At 48.8% G+C, this 7,982-nt stretch overlaps 1 protein-coding gene and 1 long non-coding RNA gene across 5 annotated transcripts in view; one reads left to right on the top strand and one right to left on the bottom strand.

Moving 5' to 3' along the window:
• Window positions 1-1,682: 1,682 nt before the first annotated feature.
• ZYX (zyxin) overlaps window positions 1,683-7,982 on the top strand; it is a 33,230-nt gene continuing 26,930 nt past the window's right edge. For 2 of the 4 annotated variants that reach the window (XM_053301950.1, XM_053301944.1), the window contains exon 1: window positions 1,683-2,022. The gene's annotated coding sequence lies outside the window, so the exon portion shown is untranslated. Of the gene's footprint in view, window positions 2,023-2,144; window positions 2,325-7,982 lie in introns of those variants that run through there. The other 2 variants (XM_053301951.1, XM_053301947.1) reach the window with 2 other exon arrangements.
• Window positions 4,583-7,946, bottom strand: LOC128347394 (uncharacterized). Its single transcript, XR_008317548.1, has 2 exons — window positions 7,815-7,946; window positions 4,583-5,777 (listed from the first exon to the last, which is right to left on the bottom strand). It is a non-coding gene; the product is annotated as an uncharacterized LOC128347394 (long non-coding RNA).

Below are 7,982 nucleotides of genomic sequence, written 5' to 3'. Positions count from 1 at the left end.
GACACATACAGTCGAAAAGCCTTGCTGTAGGGAATACTCCATTTTCCAGATTCCTGAGCCCCGTATCTACTTCATGGATTTCTAGGCGTCTCATTTCCGAATGGGACAGATTAAACTCTGCATTTTCCACTAAGCTAAGAACTGAATACTGCAAGGAGGACAACAAGGCGATAGCGAAGGAGGCCTTCAAACGAAACTATACCAAGTAACACTACAGGGATGAGAGACAAAGACCCCATGAATTATTTACGGGGGGAGATGTAATATATACATAAGGAAGACCCCAATGCAAACCACAGATCGCCTTTGGGGTACAGGCAAGAGCTGTGGCTGCAACCCAGGACCTATACATCAGACAACTGTGTTGTTGTTTTCTTCCCCTACTGCTGGGTGAATTTCTTCTGTTACGTACATGCTGGAGAGCTACATCACTCTGGATCATTTGAATAGTGCCATTCACACTCGGGTATGGATGGAGGCTCATTATACCATAAGCTTATACCATTATCATTATACCATAAGACAAGGAGCACAAACCCATTTCGGGTTGGGCAGGGTGGCGGTGGGGTTTCTGTATGTCGAAGAAAGTTCCTCACTATTTTTTAAAAGGAAATTCTGAGTCAGAGACTGTTGCAGCTGGTCCGGGGAGGGGAGTGGAGAGGAGGCCAAGGCAGACCCTGACTCATCAAGAGCAGCTTCTTTGAAGGACCTGGGGGGCTCCACAGGAAATTAAGTCACTCCGGAGAGGGAGAAAGGGGGTGAGGGTCCTTGGGCTTCAGGAGCTAAACTCAAGATGTTAAGGACATGATATATATCAAGGTGTTGTGGGATGGGGGCTTAGCAGAAGCATGAAGGAATCCATAAACCTCAAGGCCTTGGGCCAAGGGGAAGGTGGGGTGGGGGGGCCTTGCGAGGGGTGGGGAAACAGCCAAGCCTGGGCAGAAAACTGCAGAGGTAGTCCTTGACCAGCGAGCTGCGAACTTTCCTTCTCCTTTAGCCTTCAATCCTCTGCACTCTGTGTCCTTACTTAAGAGTAAGCTGAGCTCTACCAACGTACTTCCGAATCAACGCTCTTGGAAGACTTGGGACTCTAAAATAGCAATCTTACTTGGAAGTAACAAGCCCTAAAAGAACTCAGTTGGGCATTTCTGAATAAACACCAGGCTGGAATCCTCTGCCCCGTATTTACTCGGGAGTAGAAGTCCCACTGAATTCGGCAGAACCTTCCGAGGAAACGTGCATGCTTTGCGGCTATAAAGTCGCAGTCTTATGTTCATGTGGGTAGACAAGGCCCATTCCCCCAGAACTCCACGCGAGCCTTGTTTTTCTGAGAAAACGTGCAGAGGATCGGGCTGCGATCTTAAGTCCACCGAACTCTGCGGCATTACTTTTGATTAAACCCAACGAGGAGGATGGCGCTGCACACAGTTACTGAGGAGGAAGCCGCGTCGCAATGGGAATTACTCTAGAGTAAATATGCACAGCGTCCTGCGAGGACTGGCCGCGAGACAGACTTTTTGCAAGAGCGGAAGCCTGCCTGCCGCCCCAGCGCCTCCTCCTGCGTCGCCGGCCTCCCCTCAATTGCCACATTCCCCGATGAGTGAGCTCAGCTGTTCGTTCAGAGCAGCCTCTCTCCTTTTATGGTCAAACAGCTTGGGCAGGGCGAGGCCTCCCCCCCCCCCGCTTAAAAAAAAAAAAAAAAAGCAAAAGCCAAGCGATCAGCTAGGAAGTGTTGGGGCTACAACAGCTTCTCTTTCCCCTCCCCTACTCTCCGCCCCCTCTGGTCTCGTCCAACACCCCTCTTGGTTGGCAAACGAGTCAGCTCAGAAAGTTGTGCGCGGGCCAGGCAGGCAAAGCCCTCCTGGCCGCTGGGAGGAGTCGCTAGGGGCTGCGATCCACCGCCTCTGGAGAGAAGCCGCCACCGCCGCAGCACGCTTCTCAGTTAGTCCCTCCCTAAGAGAAGCCTTGCTTTCCTCCGCTCTCGGAGGCTGCTGTTGCCGCCACCTCTGGAACACCCCAACGGTAAGTCTGCGCCTTTCCACCTCCCTCCCCCAGAGAACAGCTTCGCCTTGGGAGGAAGCCGGCTTGTTACAACTCCACCCCCAGTTTGAAGAAAGCTGGAATCCCCGGCTTGGGTCGGAATGGAGGGAACCCTCCCCACCCCCCGGATCCCCACGCGCCGCCCTTGGCACGAGTTGGTTCCTTGCCCTGGCTGGCGGCAGTCTCTTCTGGGCCAAGTTGGCGAGCCACCCAATCGTGGCGTGCCCCTCCGTGTGCTTGCTCGTGAGTGAGCCCCGGCCGAGTTCAGTAGGACTCCCTCCCAGGTGAGTGTGTGTGTGTGTGTCCAGCACTGCAGCTCTCGAGGGACCTTAAAAAAGACAAGAGCAAAAGGCTGCGAACGAGCCCGCTGACTGGGGAATCCGTGTATCCCCACTCGGCGGGGCTTCCTCTTTTTGACTGGGCTGCCTGCAAGTTCTCCGTTGGGTGGCAGAAGGAGGCGATGCTCCCTGAGAGCGCGTCCGCCTTGGGGACGCCTTGACAAACCGCGGTGCGCCGCCGTCCTCTCGCTTGCCTCGCAAACCCAACCCAACCCCGTTTAAAGGAAAGACTTCCAGCAGTCTCCTCCTTTCTCTTGTAAAGGGCTGGCAGTTGGTGAAAGCTGAGATGCGGACTGGGAGTTGTTGGCTGCTCTGAGCTCAAACAAGCTGTGGTGGGTGTGTGTGTCTGGGCCGCCCCCACCCCCGAGCATTTCCCCAGATGTATGCCTTGAGGTAGCGGAAAGAATCTGCAAGTCCTTGTGAGAAGGCAACTGTTGCGTTGCTCCTCCTGTGGCCTCCCCAAGAAGAGGCTTGGAGCTGCTGCTTGCTCAGTCTGCTAGTCCACTTCTTGTCGTGGGGCAAGGGGAGGAGAGAGGCGTGATTTTCTCTTTTCTTGCAGTGGAAAGGAATAAAGGGATGTGTGTATGACCTGCTTGTGAAAAAATGCTAGGCCGATTGCAGAGCTCACTCTTGCTTCTGCCACCTCCTCTCTAGCTTAGTCCCAGGAAAGTACTTTTTTTGCCGGAGCTTTGCAATCCCCCACCCTCACCCCCTTTTGTGCCAAGGAAGAAAATGGTGCAAGATTAGCCAGCAGTAACTTGGAACATATGAACATAGGAAGCTGCCGTATACTGAGTCAGACCATAGGTCCCTCTAACTCAGTATTGTCTACACAGACTGGCAGCGGCTTCTCCAAGGTTGCAGGCAGGAATCTCTCTCAGCTTATACCATCAAGTACTACCACTTAATGCGGCTAAGCCATGGCTCCCAGAGGACCAGCAAGAGTGCCCTAAAATCACCTGCAAACAGAAAGCTAGTGAGCTAGGCAAAACATTCAGGGAAACCCACTCACATTTCTTAAAAGAGTGTGTGGTAGCCAAAAGTGTGTGGCAGGGAGTAAGCAAGCTGTTGGAGTGGCCTGATTTGGAAAAACAGACTTGGGAAGAACTAACCTCGGGTTTGAGCGATAGAACCTCCTTTCTAGGTCCCAGAAAGAAACCTTCAAGGAAATGGGACGGAACGGGTGCCCCCATACTAGGGAATTGGAACGTTCCCCTTCTCGTAATCAGGTTAGTAAACCTGTATGTCATTTATGCAGTGCTCCTGCATAGGAATAGGGAGGGAAGTCGCGACCAAGAGGTTCATGCAGATGAGACAGTAAATCTCTTCTGGAGAAGTTTGTATGGTTATGTGCAAAAAGACAAGAGTATCTCTTCTAAACAGCAATGGGACAAATTGTGGAAATGGACTTCGGATGTAAACCCCCACCCCCCCAATTACCTGATGTGCCTTGAAATCCCCCACCCCTGAGTTACAGTACTACCTGCATATACTTCATAACCTTGTGGGTTTCCAAATCCTTGTGTGTAAATCTTTGTAGATATATCATGTACAAACAACCACTTTGTATATAATTGTGTTTTGGCAACGTACTGTATGCTTTGGTAGTTTGTTGGTTCAATAAAAAAAAATCTTGTCCTATTAAAAATAAATAAATCTTGTCCTATTTTGGAGATGCCAGGGAGGGAACTTGGAACCTACATGCTCTTCCCAGAACAGCTCCATCCCCTCAGGGGCATATCTGACAGTGCTCACACATCAAGTCTCCCATTCATATGCAACCAGGGCAGACCCTGCTTAGCTAAGGGGACAAGTTATGCTTGCTGCTACCTCAAGACCAGCTCTCTTCCTGATGGGGGAGGAAGTGAATGTTTCAAAGGGAATTGTGCAGCTTGTTTCTCCAACTTCTGAAACTGCCAAGTCAATAAAACAGAGCCTCTGTGTTCAGAGACAGTATATCTCTCAATACTAGGGCATCACTTTCATACCCTGCTTATGAGCTACTTCTCATAGCACCCAGCTGGCCTTTTGTAAACAGAATGGTTTAAAACAGTTATTCTTGATCCAGCAAAATAATTATTTGGCTTTTGTTACGTGACATAGATGCTAACCCATCCTGTTTTGTTGCAGGCTTAAAAGGTCCTCTGTTTAAAAGTCAACCAGTGAGGTCACTCATAGTAGGAAAAGGACCTGGACTCCTCTCCTGCAGCCCTCACAAAATAATTACAAGCTTTATTTCGATCAATGACCAGGACAAACACAAGCAAAAAGGAAAAAGAGAATAAAACATCATAAAATAGTAGTACGCAACTTACATGCAACGTAGCAAAACTTGGCCACAGAGTTAGTACTCATACTATCAAATTTAGTCAGTAATAAATCAAGATAAAAGTCATCAATATTTACTCTGTTCTTGTATTTCGGTAGAATAGTTTATGGTGTTGACAGTTTGCTTTGTGATTTTCTCCTTAAAGCTCTGTTATGCCCACAGTATAAAAGCAACCTAGGCGTTATATTTCACACACACACACACACACACACACACACACACACACACACACACACACACCAGTGGAAGGTGACTAGCCTGCTGCTGCAGAAATTGTGGCAGAAAACCAGCAGCCCTTCTCCTTGCATAGATTCGATGGGTGCTAGTTTAGCCTGCAAAGGAACTGGACCCTAACATCACACAGCTGCAGGAAGGGGTGTGGCCCAGAGTTGAGCCACAGACCATAAGCTCCCATTTTAAAGCCAGGACCTCTGTTTGGCCTTACTAGTTTCACTTCCCTACTTGTAGTAGTAGTTTGTGGGCTATGACTCAAGAGCTAGAATGGTGGGCAGTTTGCGTAACTGACCTGCTCAATTCAGGAAGTGTAGGCAAATTGAGTTGCTGTCGTCGTCTTAATAGACAGCAAATATTAAGTTGCTTAATAAGAATATGCACCGCGTACCTGGGCTGACTTGTCCAGTTCAGTGTCTGTTTCTGGGCAGGTTCGCACAACTTGTGACCCACTAATGGCTGCACATCAACCATTATTGTGGTCTGCTCTGTGTGTCAGAAGATCAGCAGAGTTGAGTGATAAATTTGATTATTTGTCCGGGCTGTATCATTTCAGATATTAAGATTGCATTTCTGACTTCTCTGTCCACCTTGCTTACAGAAGACTAGTATGTAAGTAGAAAGATCGGCTCAGCACTGGAATGGAGTGTATACATAAATCCGCAAGAGATGAATTGCAGGGTTACAGTTACCTGTGGAAATCCTAGTGGACCATGAGCTTGTCAGACCTATGGAATTCCATAAAGAAAGCACCACCACAGAGAAGGCTCTGCTCCTTGTAGCTGTCATTTGTCTCTGATAGCAAAGAGATCTGAAGTGCTTCTCTTGATCTTCATGCACTAGGAGAGGGGGACAAGTTCATTAGAGGAAGCACCTCCCAAACCAAGACAGTTAAAACTAGCAATTCCCTAGAACATGTGTCTTGCTAAATCCACCCGCCGCCCCGCCCCCTTCTCAATGGGCATGACCTGGAGTTTTAATTTCTAGTTCACTCGAAAGCATGGGGTACTCATTGTTCTTGAATTGTCTGCCCTCCCAAATAGCTGCAACCTGAGATGGAGCCAGAGCTGTCCTGGAGCCTTCTGGTGTTTTGCAACAGTATATGGGGAACGTCTTCTCTGAGGGCAGGCTTGATTACGCGTTTGGGCCTGCCTGGTTGATGGTGCCTGCCTGTTCTTCGCCCAGATGAACTTTGGAGCCTGGCTCTGTGTTGGTTCTCAGCTGTCTGTTGTATGGTGCATGTGTTTTGAGTTGAGTTGCAGGGTTTGTTTGTGGCTACTGTGCCTGGAATCTTCAACCACATTCGTCTCCTTTTTCATCAGCCAACAGCGTTGTTATTTCAAGCTTCGCTTCAGGGGCTGATTGCAAGTTGCAAGAGGTGGAGTTGACTTGTCTTGGGGTGCAAGGTCACTGGTAAGGCAACTGAGGGATAAGATGAGCAGGGCAGCTGTGAGTGGGAAGCTGCTGAGAGCATGTGAGAAGGGAGGTTGTCCTGGGGTCTTTTAGAGGACAACAGCTGCTCATGCTATGACACCAGTATCTTTATGGGGAAGCTGACTGCCCAGCCTCTGTCTCTGTGTGCTCTTCAAGTTTATATAATCCAATTCTGCCATCCTTTGTTTGAGTTAAGAAGCAACCAAAATCTTGGCTCTGGTAAAGAAGCTGGTGGAGGCGGGGAGGAGGGAAAAGCTTGGTGGTGAGACTCCTGAGTCATAAAACTCCATTGGCAGGGTTCCACACATTTTGGCTGGCCTTGGTAGCAAAGCCAAAATTTGTGGTCAGTTGGAACGCTACCCCTCTTTGGTGCAACTCCATGCATGTTTATTTTGAAGTCAGCCTCGCTGTGTTCATTGGGGCTTAATCCCGGGTGAGCATACACAGCATTGGCGCTACCAATTGTGCCGGGGCATGTCCCTGCAATTGGGCTGTGGAGGGGCCTACAGAACCCAGTGCAACGACAGGGGCAGTCCCCATTCCCTCCAGCTTCAAACTTGGGAGCCAGAGGGTAGCTCCGCCCTCTTATGGTGGTGAGTGGAAGCAGGGGCGTAGCAAGGTTGCAGTGGGCCCAGAGACAAGATTTTAAAATGCCCCCCCCCCCAAAGTCCAGGGTCTCCGCACACCCCAGGCCCCCAAGGATTTAAGTCTGATATTCCAAAATAAGTATGCTGCCTGCAAATACATTTCACTGAATACACACACACACATCACAATATATAGTGATATACATTGAGTACTATACATTTGTATTACTTTTAATGCCTAGAACACACTAGAAAGATGAATTATTAAAATGGGCCCCTCGCTGCAGATTAGCAAAGGAGACTTTCAACCATGCAGGGTGAACCTATGTTTGTTTTCTCAGAATTCTGAACAAATTCAGTCAAATTTGATTGCAGGAGGTTTTTCACAGGAGGCTTTTAAAGCCCTTTAAGACACATCTCCTCTGGAATGGAGGTGCTGCATTCACATGTTGGCCAGATTTACCCTGAAGTCCCTGCAAGTTATTGGGGAGCAGTTCACACACAAGAAAAATAAAATAAAATAAAAGCACAAGACATGCTTCAGAGTTCTCACTCAGACCTTCTGGGTTGCAAAACAACTTGAACATAAGTGCATTTATAAATGAATGAATGAATAAATAAAATTAATAAAATACTGTTCCAGAAGTTTTTGCAATTTTCTGCCATGAAACAAGCCACTTATAGGACTTTTTAGATAGTTTTTTTTAAGTCAGCAAATTTTCCAAGCTGTTTCAAAATAAATATTCAGAGACTTCTCGGTCCCCCCCCCCATATCCAAGCCCTATGGCAAGCAGATCCCTATATATTGGGGGGGGGGGCGGGAAAGGTAACCACAAAAAGGAGTTCACACTCTACCTGGCAAATGCTGGTCTGGGTTAAGCAGGGCAGCAAGGGGTCTTCTGCTGCAGAGAGCAGGGGTGGCCACTCTGGCTGCCTCCTCCTTCCTGGCTGGCTTGGGCCCTACTCGAGTTCAGGCTTCACTGCGGCCTACACGGAGGCCTCCCTGGAAGCCCCGCCCACCCA

This window comes from Hemicordylus capensis, chromosome 2, assembly GCF_027244095.1.
Source record: "Hemicordylus capensis ecotype Gifberg chromosome 2, rHemCap1.1.pri, whole genome shotgun sequence".
NCBI lineage: Eukaryota > Metazoa > Chordata > Lepidosauria > Squamata > Cordylidae > Hemicordylus > Hemicordylus capensis.
The sequence above is the reverse complement of the archived record's forward strand: the minus strand, read 5'-3'. Positions and strand labels throughout refer to the sequence as shown.